The sequence below is a fragment of the Triticum dicoccoides genome, chromosome 4B, assembly GCF_002162155.2.
Source record: "Triticum dicoccoides isolate Atlit2015 ecotype Zavitan chromosome 4B, WEW_v2.0, whole genome shotgun sequence".
In the NCBI taxonomy this organism is placed as follows: domain Eukaryota; kingdom Viridiplantae; phylum Streptophyta; class Magnoliopsida; order Poales; family Poaceae; genus Triticum; species Triticum dicoccoides.
The window spans coordinates 426,394,737-426,410,818 of record NC_041387.1 but is presented as its reverse complement, the minus strand read 5'-3'; the positions used below and the strand labels follow the sequence as shown (position 1 = coordinate 426,410,818).

Here is a 16,082-nt window from a genome sequence, read left to right as displayed (position 1 = left end):
CACTCGGGGGCTTAGCTGCAGTCCAGTACTCGCTTAAGTGTAAAAAATCCTACCGAGTGGTGAGCGATCCTACCACTCGGGGGCTTAGCTGCAGTCTAGTATTCGCCGAAGTGTAAAAAATCCTACCAAGTGGCAAGCGATCCTCCCACTCGGAAGCTTAGCTGCAGTCCAGTACTCGCCTAAGTGGAAAAAATCTTACCGAGTGGTGCGGGTCGACCACGACCCCCCCCCCCCCAGGGCTGCATCATCAAGAAGAAGGATGAGATTGTGCGTACTGCCAAAGGCTCATCCAAGAGCTAGCGCCAAGACGAGCTTCTTTCAGGAACGTCATGACCATTGTTGAATGCCTCGCTGATGAGCTGATCAATGCTACCAAAGGCCCACCCAACAACTAGTGCCAAGACGAGCTGCTTTTAGGAACGTCAAGGCCATTGCTGAGTGCCTCACTGATCAGCTGATCAATGCTGCTCAGGGCTTGTCCAACAGGTCGACCGCGGCCTCTTCCCCCGAAGCTGCATCAAAAGTACAAGAACCAATCCAAGTGAAGAACGAGTTCCGCTCGAAGACAAACACAACATATTCAAAGATAAACCAAGTCCAGATAAATCCAAAAGTTCCAAACCATGGATTAAAGTGCTCGGGCGTCAGGCCCGAAGGAGTTTCAATGATTACAAATTCACTCGGCATTCCGAGGTAAATAAAGGTGAAGCATAATGTTTTTCGATCACTCGTCGGGAGAAGGGCTGGCTGTGTCACAGCAGCTGTCAAGATCGATGTTGTCTGTAATACGAGTGGCAGCCTCAAGGAAGGTGTCCATGAAGGACTGGAAGGTGTGCTTCTTCGTATTCACAACCTTGAGAGCCGCCAACTTGTCTTCTCTAGCGTCCTTGCAGTGCACTCGGACCAATGACAGGGCGACGTTGGCGCCACAGCGAGCGGACGACTTCTTCCATTCCTGCACTCGGCCAGGGATCTGATTTAGTCGAGTCGTAAGCGACTCGAGATCTTGCGAAAGTTTCGCCTAAGGCCAAAGTTCAGCGTCAACCCGAGTCATCGCCGCCTTCAGTCGAGCCAGATAAGCAACGACACCGTCCAAGCGTGATTCCAACCGCAGCAAGTTCATCGCAATGTCATCTTTCACAGGACAATTGATGGGGTCGAGACCTGTCTCGACCTGCCCGGTCTCAGCTTCAAAATCCTGACAAAATTTTGCACAATCATGAAAAATAGTGAGTCGACAATATAACAACATCTTCAATCAACGACAACTAACTAGTCGAGCGGCAGTACCTTCAAGCTTCATAACAAGTTTTGCAGAAAGTTGTCTCAGATAGGACTCTAGCTCGCCTGTCCTGGCTCTGAGGCCTCCAACTTCATTGGTCAGGTTCTCCTTGTCCTTCTTCAGTTGCTCAACTTCCCGATTGGCTTCAGAGATGGCGGTCTTCAGCTTCGTGTTCTCCTCTTCCAACTTGTCGGCCGAAGCCAGCTTCTTGTCCGCAAGCGTTGTATTCTCTCGTGCTTCCTTCTGAGCAGCAGCAAGGTCCTGATCCTTCTTCTCAGAGCTTCCTTCATTCTCTCTAAAGAAACAACACTCTTCAAACGAGCCTGAAGCTGACGGTTTTCACTACGCACATCTGCTTGTGTGAAGTCACTCGGTTCAAAGAGACTGAAAAAAACACTGAAAGGCGCGAGCTACTAGGTGGACAAGTGTCGATTGACTACCTCCCATGATGGTTGTTTATTCTTGAGCAGTCTTGAGGTTCTTCTTTGCAAGTTCAAGATCAAGTTCGAGGCTGATGTGCTTCTTGTTTATCTCAGAAAGCCGAGCTCCAAGATCACAAGACCTCTGCGGTCAGCGAGAGATATATATCAGTCGACAGAAATAAAAGGCAATGACAGTGAAAGCAACTCTAAGACTACTGCCGAATCAAATATTCAACAGTAGTCTCAGGGACTACACCTAGTGGGTGCACTTAGCGTGCCCCCACTGATCTAGATCAACACTCAGCATGGTCTGCCCAGTGTGAGTCAAAGAAAAGTAGATTCTAAGACCTCAGCCGACTGCCAACAGTCAACTGTGGTCTCGGGGGCTACACCCAGTGGGTGCACTCGGCGTGCCCCCACTGGTTCGGACAGAAGACTAAGACTCGGCGCGAGTCAAGCGGAGTGGAAGACTTCCTAAACTCTAAAAACAGGCACACCCCAGTGGGTGATCAGATATAAAACAGCATTCAAAAGTTCAGCCGGGAGTTCACTGACCTTAACATTGGTCTGCAGAGCGGTGCTGGCATTATAGGACACCTGGATGGCCTCGTGCATCACCTTCACCTGCTCCATAACAAGGTTCACCTGGCGAAGAGCCTCCCTGGCAGCACTTGGTGAATCATCTGGGGTCTGGTACGCAGTAAAAAGTGATGGCTCCAAGGCGGCTAAGGCAGCTACTGGGTCGGATGTGTGGAGTTGCACTGGAGCAGCAGGAGCAGGAGCAGTCGACCCCGACAGACGATCAGTCTTCAGCGGGTTGGCGAATGTGATGTTGGTTCGAACCAGATCTCCGGAACGCTCGACCAGCGCCTCAAGCACCAACATCGACTGAGGGACTTGAACTTCAAGCCCTCTCCTACTTGAGCCCCCTCCTCTCCTCCTCCTCTCCTATAGAGGCACCTCTTATTCTTCATCATCGGGGAGCATGACGATGTCTCGCGGAACTGCAGCGAAAGCAAAACATCAGAAATTCAGCCGGCCGATAACTCAATCGACTAATGAGTTCTGGTCAAACGGACTTGCCAGCTCGGGAGGTGGCCGCGTCGTCGGTCTCCTCGTCTCCTGGAGCTTTGTCGATATCCATGCCAGTCACAGCAGAGGTTGGGCTAGAAAGACACATGATCCATTTGGTCAGAACAGAGGCTTCAGTTGGCCTAGATAAATGCAAGAAAGATACTCACCCTGAAGCAACAGGGACGTCCATCTTGATCCTTGGCAAAGTCTTCCGAGTCTTTGGAGGAGCAACCTTGGGCTGCTTGGCGATCTTCTCTGTCGGCTCCGGAGTCGACATTCGAGTGCGCTTCTGCATATGGGTACTTGGGGCCACGTTCTTCCCGCGCCCGCCCGCCGGATCATGGTGTTGCTTGGATCGGCGTTCAGAGCGCGGCGGCGAGTCGACCGCTTCCTCATCATCTGACTCCTCACTTTCCTCCTCGTCGTCTTCATCCGAAGATTCCCATTCACGCTCTCCTCTGCGCTGGTCTCTCCCTCCTGGTCCCGCTCTAGAACTTGTTCACCGTTGGGCATCGAACACATGTCAGTAAAAACCTACAAGGCAAGAAGTCGAGTAAAAGTCAGTCGAGCTCAAGGACAGCCGGAATGTGTATGCAAAGACAGTCGGAATAAAGAACATACCTTGTCGGGCTGATTGTCCTCACTGAAGGGGACGACTCTCCTGGCTCCTCTGGGGTTGTCCTGGTTGCCTGTAATGCTCTTCAACCACATGGCCACGGTCTTGGCTGGCACTTCCTCTGGATGAACACGAGCGGTGTCGTCATCCCCAGACTACAGCCACATGGGATGGTCACAGGCCTGAATAGACTAGATGCATCGACTGAGGAATACTTCCAGTAGGTCCATGCCAGTGAAATCCTCATTGATCAGTTGGACCACTTTCTCAACCATCATCTTCGTCTCCATGTTCTCAGTAGCAGTCACTTTCAATGAGGAAGGGGTCTGGACACGGTCAAAAGTGAAGTGGGGAAGGTCGGTCGACTGACCTGGAGTTGGAGGTCCTGGCAGTAGAACCAGGTCGACTGCCAGCCCCTAACCGACTTAGGGAGAGTCATGGAAGGGAAAGAACTCCTTTGCCTCTTCTGGATATCCAAACCCCCACACATCTAAATGACATGGGTTTTCTCGTCACTCATTTTTGCTTTGTTCAGCGACTGGGAACGGATGGTGAAAATGTGTTTGAAAAGACCCCAGTGCGGTCGACACCCCAGAAAGTTCTCACACATAGACACGAACGCGGCAAGGTACGTTATGGTATTGGGAGAAAAATGGTGGAGTTGGGCACCGAAGAAGTTCAAGAAGCCCCGGAAGAAGGGGTGTGGAGGAAGCGAGAAGCTCCGGTCGACGTGGGTGGCGAGTAGTACACACTCACCCGGTCGAGGCTGTGACTCCGTCTCCCCCTCAGGCAGCCTTGCTGCACCTTTGGCGATCAACCCGGACTCCACCAGCTCATCCAGATCTTCCTGCCGGGGCAAAGACCGGATCCAATCGCCCTGGGTCCAGCCTGGCGGCAGCCCCGAGCGTGATGACAACCCGCAGTTCTGCTTCTTGCCCTTCGCCGCCCCCGTCGCCTTCTTCGCATGCTCCAGCATCGCCGTCTTGTCCTTCACCATGGTGGTGGAGCGGCAGCGTCGAGAGCAGAGGAGCCGGATGCAGTAGAGAAGCAGAGGAAGAAGAAAGAAAAGCAGGTGCGCACAGTGCAGGCGCCTAAGCTCCGTCGCCTTATAAAGGGCCGCTTCCAAGTGGCTGACGCATGGGACCGAGCGATCCTGTCAAATCCCGCAACAGTCGCGCGCAACGTACGTGGCGAAAAAGGTGGCGCAGAAATCGAGGTGCCACTGTTTATCCGCCCCGCTTACTTCGGCACGCCCCATCCCGCGCGCTTCCCCGAAATTTCGTATCCCATGAAATCCGGGATACACTGCTATCAATCGCGCCAAAGATTCTGCACCCCAAGTTCAGTCGGCAGATGATGCTACAAGTTCAGTCGGCAACTCTCTGAATGGATCAAGGCGACTAAATCGATGCTGAAGTACCAACATAAGCCTTCCGTCCCACATAAAACACTCGCGAGACGCAAAGCTCGAAACAACTTCAACCTACTTTCCACTCGAACCTTAATCCATTCGGGGGCTACTAATGAGGATACAAACCCGGGGTAGGGTCATAGGCCTGACCTATACATCCTACCCAAGGTCACTACCCTAGAAGATAAGAAGTCCAAGAGGCAACAAAGAACCCCCAGCCAAAGGTGACAAGTGCAATTCACTTGACCAATCATATCACTCGGGTACCCCTCCTACCTGTTGTCAGTCGACCATATGAGGAATCACCCGACCTACTGAAGGCCAGGAGTCACTCAGCACTGCAACGGTCGGACATTCACTCCGTAGTCTTTAAGGTCATCAATAGCACTGATGGCTGGCGTTATCAGTAACGCCCCTACTTTATGTACATTAAGCCCATTGTAATGGGGGATGGCTGGGGTCCTGGCGCACTCTATATAAGCCACCCCCTCCTCTGGGAAAAGGTTTCACACCCCCTATAACATCACACACATATAATCCAGTCGACCGCCTCCGGGCACCGAGACGTAGGGCTGTTACTTCCTCCGCCAAGGGCCTGAACTCGTAAATCATGTGTGTACACCTTCACCATAGCTGAGGTCTTGCCTCTCCATACCTACCCCCCTTTCTATTGTCAGTCTTAGAACCACGACAAAGGGGACCCAACGAAGCCTAGATCAACTAGGCCACAAATCTCCAAAGTATCTCGAAAAGCAACCATTTGGGACTCCCCATGCGGTGTAGCAGATAGATGCTCAAAGTCCCACATAGCCTAATTGAAATCGCCCACGACAAGCCAAGGCAGGTCATTCACGACTCTTAGTTGCTCAAGTTTTGACCACATTATATGCCTGTTCTCTACTCGTGGTTCACCATAAATACAAGTAATCCTCCATTGAGCAGCCCCCTCCTGAACACAGACGAGTGCGTCAATATAGTGCTCCTCTTTGTCCAGAATGTCCACCTCATAGTTTCATGCCAAAATAATGCCAGACCACCACTCATGCCATTGCTATCAACTCCAGCAAAACCCTTCAAACCAATCCTCCCACGCACCTTTTTCATTTTTTCAGCCCTCTGTCTTGTTTCACACAAAAACACCAAACTGGGGGAATGTGACTGACAAATAGTCGCTAGTTCACGAACTGTCGGGGTATTCCCCCCTCCCCGGCAGTTCCAGCTTAAGACATTCATTGGGCTCGGCGGTCCCCCTCGAAGGAGGCCGCCTCTTCAGTCATAGTTGTGTCACCATCAACCCCATCCTCCCCTTGCTTTCTTCTCTTCACAATGGGAACCTTACCAGGAGTAGACGATGAGGGGGGCACATCATTAGCCCCTGATCCACTCCCCCCCTCCAGCAAAAGAACCGTACTCGGGACTTTACCAGAAGGTTTGGCACTGGTTGCCCACGCACCATAACCACTCCATCCGCCCCCATAAGCCTCTTGTGGGCCGAACGATTATCCTCATCACCAATATTGAGAGCTCCTGGAATGGCAAGCACTCCATCCCCCGCCCTCTGTCCGGCAACCTCTGCTTCCCTAGCCGGCTGCATATCTGCTCCACCCCTTCCTCCTGTCCCCCCTACACCTCTACCTCCACCTACACCTCTACCTCCACCTCTGCTAGCCCAACTCGCAACTCCCATGCCTTGGCCTGCTACCGTCCGGCCTCTACCCCATCCTGCACCACCACCGGTCATGGATGGCTCACTACTCCAATGCAGCCAATCACCCCATTTACACTCGGCGGGGTCATGGATCCCGTCCTCGCACTCCTCTACCACATGCCCCATACAGCCACAAAAGAAACAGAAATCCGACAGCTTCTCATAAGTAACTGGGTACCTTTTCATCTCTTTAAGAGTAATACACACAAACCTCACCAATGGCTTCTGGACATTCACAAAAACCCTGACCCTTCAGTGGCTAGAGGGGTTAATCCTCCCCTCATTGACTACCACCGTGAACGGCGGCTCTCCCACCTTCTTGGCTACTTTCTCTGCTAACTCCCTCTTTCTTGTGAGACCATCAGGCAATCCTTTAATCCTCGCCCACATGGGATACATATCCAGAGCATATTCAGAAACATTGGTAAAACCATCATATTCCACGATGACAACCGGATCTCTACGGATATTCCATGGTCCTCCCTCCATGACTCGCTTCCAATTGCCAAGGCAGTGACACTGAGCCAAGAACAGATTCAGGCCCTTGATGTTGAAGGTAACTCCTTGTGCGCACGCCCATGCGTTCCTCATTGAATTCAGCAACGCCGCATGACTGAACGGGCTCATAGTATGGACCCGAAACAAGCACAACCATCGTACATCCTTAATCAACTCCTCTACCTCCCCTAACAGATATAGATCCTCTTCTTCCTCACCATGAAGATTAAGGCCCTCAAAGACGTCTTCCAGCTCAGGGTCCGGATCAAACTGATCCCATCCACCAGCATCCTCCTCCCGATCTGCATCTTCAACCTCAGCCCCCGCCTTCTCCGTGAATTCGCCCCCAACCGCACCAGGTGGTGCCCCGACTCCATCCGCTGTCCTACATTAACTCCCTCATCTACCCTAAACCCTACTTCGCCTTGCTCTCCCTTCTTCCCGCCCCCAACTTCCTAGGCTTCCATATCCGCCATGCAACACCACAGGCTTGTTCCCGAGAGCCTGGCCTTGCGAGTCGCCATCTGGGATCGCTATTCGCAATGCTAGATTTGATGGGTGGACTCCGGCGGTGCCGTCGGAGGAAAAGGTGGACTCCAGGGAAACCCTAGAGGAAAAGGTGGACTCAAATAGATGCATGTATCGATCATTCGTCGACAGAAATACACATAATAATAAATGTAAACATGCAAATAAAATTTATTCAAATAGAACATACATAGTTCAAACATAAAATTTATTCAAAGTGCATAATTCAAATATAAAATTCAATGTTTTCCAATATGGGTTTAAATATGCTCCACAACTTTTCGGTACTTGTGCATGTGACTGTGTATCTCAAATTTGTGTATGCATCTCTACAAAGTTCACACAACATGTTATGCATCTTGTTCCAGCAGGTGGACATGTATTATGGGCCTCCCAAAATAATTTGTGCAGGCTGCCTTGTCTCCTTCATATACCACAATCATATTGTGCAAGATTACACAACAAGTCATCTCTGGCACTTTGTATCCGGATACTACATCGTTGCAGGTCCACTAGCAGTATCCAACGATCTTTGAGCACTCCAAGTGCCCTCTCCACATCCTTCTTTGCAACTTCTTACATTTGTGCAAAGAGACATCTTTTGTTACCTTGGGGCTCTGGGATAGTCTTCACAAACACCGCCCACTGAAGATATATGCCATCAACAAGGTAGTAGTGCTTGGTGTAGTCCTGTCCATTGACAGTGTACTTGCCCATCGAAGCATCTCCATCACAAAGTCTCCTTAACGACGGAGACCATTGAAGCACATTGATATTGTTGTGAGAACCGAGAATACCAAAGAAAGCATGTCAAATCCACAAGTCTTATGATGCCACTGCTTCAAATATGGTGGTGGTCTCTTTTGTGTGACCTTGGTATTGCCCGCACAAACCTATCGGACAATTCTTTCATTGATAATGCATGTAGTCGACTAAATCGACGATACTTGGAAAAACCTCTTGATGCTCGAGTTGCAAATACCTCCTCGGCATTTAATTCTGCCATGTAAGTTGGCCCAAACATTTTCACCACAACACATGGAAATCGCATCATTGCATCAGAGACATGCTCTCCTCAATCAGGATGATCGCATCAATGACACCTCCCATGTGAGAGAAAAACTCGGATCAAGGATCGGGAAAAAAAAGCTCTCTAGGGCAGCCAATCAACTAGATCAGCGAACGAACCCTAGTTATGGGCGGTGCGGCCCCTGATGGCGATCATGGAGATCGACCGGCCCAAGGGCGGCGGTGTGCAGAAGCGCTGGCGACGCCTAGGGTTTGGACTGCGGTTAGCCTGATACCATGTAGATGAAATCGATGTTTATTGCTTGAGCCTCGCGTGCATATATATACTAGATGATACTCCACACGTTGTTGCGGGAATTGTAGCAAGAAATATGGGTATATTAGGCAAATGAAATACAAAGGATTTGGATATTCTTGTTAACCATGTCGTCTCTCAGCTAAAATAAAACTATTTCATGAGATTGAACAATGCACAATTGGCTAGAAAAATACATAACATTTCCTTTCAAAAACATATGAACATTTCTTGTTTCAGTTCGCATTGACAAAATATAGTGACACCACCAACCATTTGTGCACCGGAAACATCTTGCCCACAAAGAACAAATAAATAGACCGAAAATAGGATAAGGTAAGAAGAGTTGATGATGGTGAGAGCAGAAATTGCCAATTCAATTTGTACCATAAATCCTGCACACACAAAATCAACCTTTATTACATTTAGTTAAGGTAATATTATAAAACAATTAGCGTGAAAAATAAGTATCATAATGAAATAAAATGGTGAAACAATTTTTACTTAATAATGCAATACCATTCATGGGAGAAAGCTGTTAAATTTAGCATGGTGATGAACTTTGAGTCAATAAATAAACATGACAATCCATCTGCATATTATGCATTATATCTTTTTTTAATTAAAATTGTAAGTCTGTAATAGTCCTGGTTTGGGAAGTAATGATAACCTGTTCCAAAACAACAACGTGTACGTAAACCTAACAGCTGTGACAATAAAGAGAGAACAATGAATTAAATCTTACCGATTTCGCATAGCCGGATATAATTAGACTAAAGGTGTAGAACTGAACCTTATGCTTATCCACTGGAATTTTGGCAACATTCTTCAAACAATATATGCATGCTGTTTCATAGTACTATGTTTTGGTCGATGCAAGACTAATGGGAATGGATGGAGAAATACGTTGACCTTTCTTCAACTATTTTTGTATCATCTTCAACTGTTCAGCGCATACTTCCAACAATCTTGGGTGCGCACATATGCCGAAGTGACTCACAATGTTAAAATATGAGAATGATTGGAAGAGAACTAATGCAGACAAAAGTTTTTTTACCCTATCATCCAGACAAAAGTAACCTGCAAACATCAAGACATTTTTTTTATTTACAAACACGTTCAGAACGCATCAGTAATTACAAATAGAAGATGTGTTGAACAACACAGGAGATTATGAAAGTCATATGATCAAAAGAGATTTGCGCATTTTTTGTAAGGTAATTTCTTCAGAGGTCTTATTTAGCGATGGGCAATACAGTCTGCAAATTAATGCAATCATACCAACAAAATGGTGCAGCAAGAGTTACCTCTAGTGGATGGTGGCATTGTATATCACAAAGAAATTTAGTATAGTAACATGAGTGATGCATCCTGTTAGAGCAAATATCAGATCAATAACAAATCTGAAACTTAAATATTATCTGGTATCTCGGGTGTACATATGCTCTTGAGTCTTAACTGCTAGTGTCTCTTCTCATCGCAACAGATCATGATGCAGTTGTCCCATGAAAATCTGAGGCAGCAGCTATCCTCCTTTTGACGAAGCCAGCAATTCCATTGGCTGATGCTAATGCTTGCTGCAGTGCAGCCTAGTCGATTAGGTGTGGATGGTGACGGTAGTGCGTAGGACAGAGCAACGCGGAGCCCTGCATCGAAGGAGAATAAGAGGACGGATGCATGGGTGAGTTAAGCAGCGAATGTGCAGGAAATTGATAAGCACGCATCAGAAGTAGACAGCGGCAGGGTGTGAACTGACGCCGCTGACCAGACGGTGGGATTAGGAGGCCATGGCTGCGAGCAGCAACACCAACGGATGTAGCACGACCACCAAGGAGGCTGCCACGCCGGCGAGCCGTCGCTCCATCTCTTCCGCCGATCTGAACCTTTACCTTAACCACGACCATCAAGGAGGCCGCCGCACCGGCGAGCCGTCGCTCCGTCTCTTCCGACGATCCGAACCTTTACCTGAACCACGACCACCGCGGAGGCCGCTGCGCCGATGAGCCGTCGCTTCGTCTCTTCCGCTGATCCGAACCTTTACCTGAACCACGACCACCGAGGAGGCCTCCGCGCCGAGCAGCAACACCAACAGATGGAGGACGACCACCAAGGAGGCTGCCACGCCGGCGAGCCGTCGCTCCATCTCTTCCGCCGATCCGAATCTTTACCTGAACCACGACCATCGAGGAGGCCGCCGCGCCGGCGAGCCGTCGCTCCGTCTCTTCCGCCGATCCGAACCTTTACCTGAACCACGACCACCGCGAAGGCCGCCGCGCCGACGAGCCGCCGCTCCGCCTCCGCCGCTGGTCTGAACCTTGACTTGAATCTCAACCTCCACGTCTCGTCTTATTGACTCTGATGTGATCGATCGACGGCCCCCATGTAAATATATAGCTGCATCCTTTCCACTTCCACAATTTAATGGACTTAATTTGGAGAAGATGAAGTGGGGAAAGTTGTTGTGGAGAAAGTAGAGGGTTGCGATCGGGAAGCAGAGGTGGCGCTGCCATGAAAAAAAAGAGCTATGGAAAACTGTGCTGGTGGAGGATTACTGCTGACGTGGCCGCACAGGAATGGATGATGACGTGGGCATGCTGCATGTCAAGAGAAATAACATAGTGGGGATGAACTATTTCTGTATTATAGATATGGGTATGTCTAGGACGCATCTAGATGTGACATAGTTATGTCACATCTAAACTGATGTCCATTCTGTTTATGGTCTATTTTTATCCTATTTTTTTATTTTTTGTTGCTGCATTATATATTTGTGGGAGTTTAGATGTTACATCCTTAAAAACATCTAGATGTGAGTTAGTCAAACGGTAAGAGTAAATCATCAACTTGTAGAAATAAATCCTAATCTACCTCTTTTTAATAGTCACGATACTCAACAAGAGGACAATCGAAACTCTCAAAGACGTTTGAAAATGGTTCAGTTTCCACGACGCCGCAGGCTTGCCGCTTGCAGGCATGCATCGCCGCACAGAAGCTTGCACATGGAGGTCGATGATCGTGAGAGCTGAAACGGGTTTGACGATTCCGGACGCTCGTGACTCGTGAGCATTGAAAACTTTTTTTTTTTGAACTGGTGAGCGTTGAAAACTTTGCCCAACTGCTCCATGCTGATCTGCTCCATCTCAAGCCTTAGTTAGAAGGACGTGCAGCCACGCTCCCGGGAAGGTAGGATCGCACAGGCGATCAAAGGACGTGACGAGGCCGGTTCCCTTGCGCGCCGTCGGTGGCGCCGTCGGTTCCCTCTCTCTCCGTCGATCGCTAAGGCGGCGGGAGGAAGGGGGAACCCCGGGTCTGTCTGCTAGGTGGGTGTGCGGTAGGGTTAGGATTGAGGGTGACTCTACCGAGACCGTTGCGGTGGTGTCGCGTCGGAATACGTTTTTTTGGGCTCCTTTCGCGGTCAGGCGAGGCTTTTGCCTTCGTCTAGGAGCTAGCGGGGTGTGGGATCCCCGGATCTCGTCGAGGTCGCAGGCTATGGTGGCTAGAGGTCCATCGGCACTGGCTGTTTGGGTCCTCAGATGTGCGTTGGATGCAGGGAGACGAGAACCCTTCTTCTTCCTTGTCGGTATAATTTGTTGCTGATGTTCTTCTCCTTCCTCTGCGTTGATGCTGGAAGGAGATTCTGCTTTGCCCGGGCGGATGGCCCGGGCGCGGTGCTGGACCGGTCGGATGACTCGAGTTCTCTTCCTTCTGGAAGGGACATTTTTCGCGGTACTCAAAGCCAAAGATGGCGACGACTGTTGCAGGTGTGTTGGATTGATGTCCATGCCCTCTCAGTGCTGGTGTCAAGAAAGGAGGAAGCAGCGTGGCGGTAATTATACTGTGGTCGAAGATGATGACCTGCTTGCGCCTGGTTGCAGATCCTTCTGCTACAGGTGTCTTCCCTCAAGATTTAAGGATAATGTCACAGGACTCCGTCTTTTTGTGTTATGATTGGCTTAGGATACTCTAGGTGTTTGCGTTTCAGTGTGCTTGTAAGGGTCAACTACTTTATACTGATTCGTGATTTGAATGAAAAAAATCTCTAAAAAAAAGTTAGAAGGACGTGCTGGAGGAAACTGTTGCGGCCATCGTGGTTCCTTCACGCCTATGTCAATGATGGATCTCTACTCCTAATGGAGCAGTTGGTAGGATTGCGTCCACGGTTTATTTTCGTCTGGTTATATTTCGTCTGGTTTATTTTCGTCCGGTTTATTTTCGTCTCATATCCCACCACCATATCTCTTCACATTGATTTTTTTACCCTCACAATAAAAACTTCCCTAACTTTTCCAAAGTTTCCTAACTAGACACGTTATAAACGGGCATGTACCGATAGCACGTTATCAATTAATAAAATTTTGTTTTATGACAATCAATTCCAAATCCTAATTTTCCTAATGCATCGATCTTTGCCTTTTTTAAGTAGTTATCTCTACTCCTAATGGAGCAGTTGGTAGGATTGCGTCCACGGTTTATTTTCGTCTGGTTATATTTCGTCTGGTTTATTTTCGTCCGGTTTATTTTCGTCTCATATCCCACCACCATATCTCCTCACATTGATTTTTTTACCCTCACAATAAAAACTTTCCTAACTTTTCCAAAGTTTCCTAACTAGACACGTTATAAACGGGCATGTACCGATAGCACGTTATCAATTAATAAAATTTTGTTTTATGACAATCAATTCCAAATCCTAATTTTCCTAATGCATCGATCTTTGCCTTTTTTAAGTAGTTATTTTGATAGGGAGGGTTTAGCCATGAAAATCATCCCTCCATCGTCGGTTGCATCCCTCACCCACGTCGCTGTTGCAGGATCTTCATCCGTCATCCTGAGCAATTGGGGCGGCGATGCGGGCGAGCTTCACGATAGTGGGGAGGACCAGGCCGCGGTGAAGGCAGGTCATGCGCTCCTCACGCTCCACGAACGGAACTTGCGCACGGAGGCGGTAGCGCGGGGTGGCAGCCGGCAATGAGGCGGCCGCGCTACGTGACGAGCTACGGGTCCCCCTTTGTGATGTTTTGGCATCGCTCCTTCATCGCACATCCTCAGGTTCCTCTTGCCCTTCCCTTCCTCTGTCCTCCTCTCCCATCTCTATGCTTTCACGTGCATCCAGTTTTGATTCCTCGTGTGATATATACCAAACATAGGTACGTCAATTCACTTCCTTCCCTTCCCTTCGTCCCTCGGTCCCACGCTCGTGGCGCTGAAGTGGTGGCAACAGGCGATGGCGGTGGTGTCGCTGATGGCGGCGAGGACAGCATGTGGCAGCTCCCGAAGCATGAACACGACCGCACCTCGGGCCTACCGTCTGCCAAGATATGGGTGAGTTCTCGTGCTGCCAACCATAAACCCTCATGTCCTACAAATTCCTCAAACCCTACCGTCTTGATCCCGTCCACGCTCTGATCCAAAGGACGATGTAGCTCTGGCCGATTGACAATGGAGGTTTGGGATCCTTCCTCTCAGCACCCACTCCTGGAAGAATCAGCGGTGCGCCACGCCGATTGAACCCCGTCGAGATCACTCGCCAAGATTGCTATTCTGAAGTTTATTGTAAAGAAAGTGAAGAGTGAGACAGGATCCGTTTATTTTCAACCGGTTTATTTTCAACCGGTTTATTTCCATCAAATTACCCCCACCCCCACGCCCACCCACCGAAACGCGCCCAGCGAACCGGGGAGAGATCCATTGATTTGGCTAAGGTAGGAAAGAATCTATTATTTGTTTGCTAAAGCAAATTGCATTAATGGGAGAGATCCGTTGATTTGGCTAAGGTAGGAAAGAATCTATTATTTGTTTGCTAAAGCAAATTGCATTAATGAAAGAGATCCGTTGATTTGGCTAAGATAGGCAAGAATCTATTATTTGTTTTCTAAAGAAAATTGCATTAATGAGAGAGATTTGTTGATTTGGCTAAGATAGACGGTTTTGAGTAAAGTTATCTTTACTGTAGACATATAATGACAATTAATCAAGTATCAACATCATTGCATGCTTATTGTGTGGAATGTGTGTCCCAATGTTGACAGAAGGTATAAAAAGATTGTCTTGAAATTATTATTGTCTTGGGAAGATATTGCCCTGAATTCTCATTTCTCATCAGAAATTTAGTATCCATTTTCGTTGATCTTATTTGCAACATGTACAAGTCAGTAATAATCTAAGGGGGTGCCCTACCGGAGAAGATTATGATAGTTGGACAAGAAACTTGGTACTGTCGTGTAAGGTAAAGGTAGGAGAAATAGGAGATAAAAGCATGCATGGTGGGAGAAGGAAGTCGAATGTCGCGTGGTAGCTCAGACATGGAGTGTGGAAGAAAGACAATGACGAGATGTATGTATCTACTAGATCATGACCATGAGATATCATCCCATAGAAATGACCTTTGACTCTCATGTCACATGAATTTTCTCTTTGTATATATATATTTGTTAATCCGTGGCAACGCACGGACACTTAGCTAGTACTAGTAGTGTCATACATGATCCTGATGTGTTCTAGTTTAATCATTAGCATCCCATCAGCCTTTCATTTCCTTGTAGTGGAGAGAATGTAAAGGGGTGCTTCATAGACTTTGGATACCACAGCACTTGATCCCTCCCTCCCACTAACACACCTACTGGACTAATCAGGTTCTAGATTAGCTTGCACTTATAGCTGTGACAACTTTGACACAAGAAGTTTTCCAGTAGTCAGCGACAAATCCTGAAATTTTTACGAGCCAATGACCGAAGAAACATGGAAGTGCAGTACACATCATGTACAGTACCAAATGGAAACGCAACCTAATTAAGGATCGGCCCTAGGAACTTAGATGTACTTTTCATTTTTCAGCGATGTCAGCACAGCTGGTTTGATCAATAGGTTTGAGACTTTTTTCTTAAAACATATATAGAGGTGAGAATGCAATAATAAAAAAGCAATAGAGTGCGCTGTGCTCTATTATTACAAAGGCTAAGAGCATCTACCACTGGACCCCTTAAACCCATCTCAAACGCCCGGGCAGACTGCCTGATCATGATTTTTTGACCCAGACGAGCCTCTCAAACGGCCCGCAAACGTCCGGGCTGACCTGCACCCCCCATATGCAGCCCAAATATGGGGTGGATATGGAGGCGGCCGGACACGCCCGTCACGTTGGACTGAAAAAAGGGGTCCCGACCGGAAACGCCTTCAAACCCAGCGGTCCGAATCTCGTCTCCTCCGTCGGACCGGTGGC

The 16,082-nt window shown here is 48.4% G+C and overlaps 2 long non-coding RNA genes across 2 annotated transcripts; one reads left to right on the top strand and one right to left on the bottom strand.

Moving 5' to 3' along the window:
- Positions 1–8,959: 8,959 nt before the first annotated feature.
- On the bottom strand, positions 8,960–11,369 carry LOC119290666. Its single transcript, XR_005141947.1, has 2 exons — positions 10,171–11,369; positions 8,960–9,943 (listed from the first exon to the last, which is right to left on the bottom strand). It is a non-coding gene; the product is annotated as an uncharacterized LOC119290666 (long non-coding RNA).
- A 2,415-nt stretch (positions 11,370–13,784) lies between these two features.
- Positions 13,785–14,650, top strand: LOC119293708. Its single transcript, XR_005143187.1, has 3 exons — positions 13,785–13,912; positions 14,011–14,185; positions 14,287–14,650. It is a non-coding gene; the product is annotated as an uncharacterized LOC119293708 (long non-coding RNA).
- Positions 14,651–16,082: the final 1,432 nt, after the last annotated feature.